Raw genomic sequence first — 1,330 nt, forward strand, 5'->3', positions numbered from 1 at the left:
ATAAACAGAAGTTTAGGGAATTTGCAAAAACCAAACCAAAATTACAAGAAATACTAAAGGGAGTCCTCCGGTTAGAAAATCAGATAACAACCCGAGACTAGAACACAGGACAGAGCAACCAGACATCAGCCCAGATAGGGAAGTCACGAAACTAAATCAAAGCTAAAACACTGAATATAGGGAAACATGTCAATATGTAAAAGATGACAACATTAAAACAAAAAAGAGGGACTAAAAAATGTAAACATAGATTTTTCATATGGAGAGGAAGTCAAGGCAATATAAAGTAATAAAAGACTGGTATAAACTTAGAAAAATAGGGGTAAATATTAAGGTAACCACAAAGGAAACTAACAATCCTACAAGTCAAAATAAAAAAGTAGAAAAATATAAAGACTTAGCAAATACAAAATCAACAACAATGAAAAGACAAAAAGAGAATACATAAAGAAAAATGATTCAGCACAGAAAATTAAATGGAACAAAGAAACTGTCAACAACACACACAAAAAGACATCAAAATGACAGTACTAAACTCATACATATCAATAATTACACTGAATGTAAATGGACTAAATGAACCAATAAAGAGACAGAGAGTGGCAGATTGGATAAAAAAACACAATCTGTCTATATGCTGCCTACAAGAGACACACCTTAGACTTAAAGACACAAACTAAAACTCAAAGGATGGAAAAAAATATATCAAGCAAACAACACTCAAAAAAACAGCAAGAGTGGCAATATTAATCTTGACAAAATAGACTTTAAAGTAACATCCACCAGAAGGATAAGGAAAGACACTATATAATGATTAAAGGGTCAATACACCAGGAGGACATAACTATAATAAATATTTATGCACCCAATGACAAGATTCCAAAATACATAAAACAAACTCTAACAGCACTGAAAAGAGAGACAGCTCCACAATAGTAGTAGGAGACTTCAACACAACACTTTTGGTGAAGGACAGAACATCCAGAAAGAAGTTCAACAAAGACACGGAAGATCTAAATGCTACAATCAACCAATATGATCTCATAGACATATACTGAACACTACACCCAACAGCAGCCAAGTATACTTTCTTTTCCAACGCACATGGAACATTCTCCAGAATAGACCACATATTAGGCCAAAAAGCAAGCCTTAACAAAACCCAAAGCATCGAAATATTACAAAACATCTTTTCTGACCATAAAGCTATAAAAGTAGAAATCAATCACAGAAAAAGCAAGGGAAAAAATCAAACACATGGAAACTGAACAACACCTTGCTCAAAAACTACTGGGTTATAGAAGAAATTAAGGATGGAATAAAGAAAGTC

The 1,330-nt window shown here is 33.1% G+C and overlaps 1 protein-coding gene across 1 annotated transcript in view; it reads right to left on the minus strand.

Annotated features, from left to right (window-relative positions):
• Nucleotides 1–1,330, minus strand: part of CUNH4orf51 (chromosome unknown C4orf51 homolog) — a 66,380-nt gene that overhangs the window by 49,522 nt on the left and 15,528 nt on the right. The gene's annotated exons all lie outside the window — the stretch shown is intronic.

This window comes from Trichechus manatus, unplaced genomic scaffold, assembly GCF_000243295.1.
Source record: "Trichechus manatus latirostris isolate Lorelei unplaced genomic scaffold, TriManLat1.0 scaffold00059, whole genome shotgun sequence".
NCBI classification, from domain to species: Eukaryota; Metazoa; Chordata; class Mammalia; order Sirenia; family Trichechidae; genus Trichechus; species Trichechus manatus.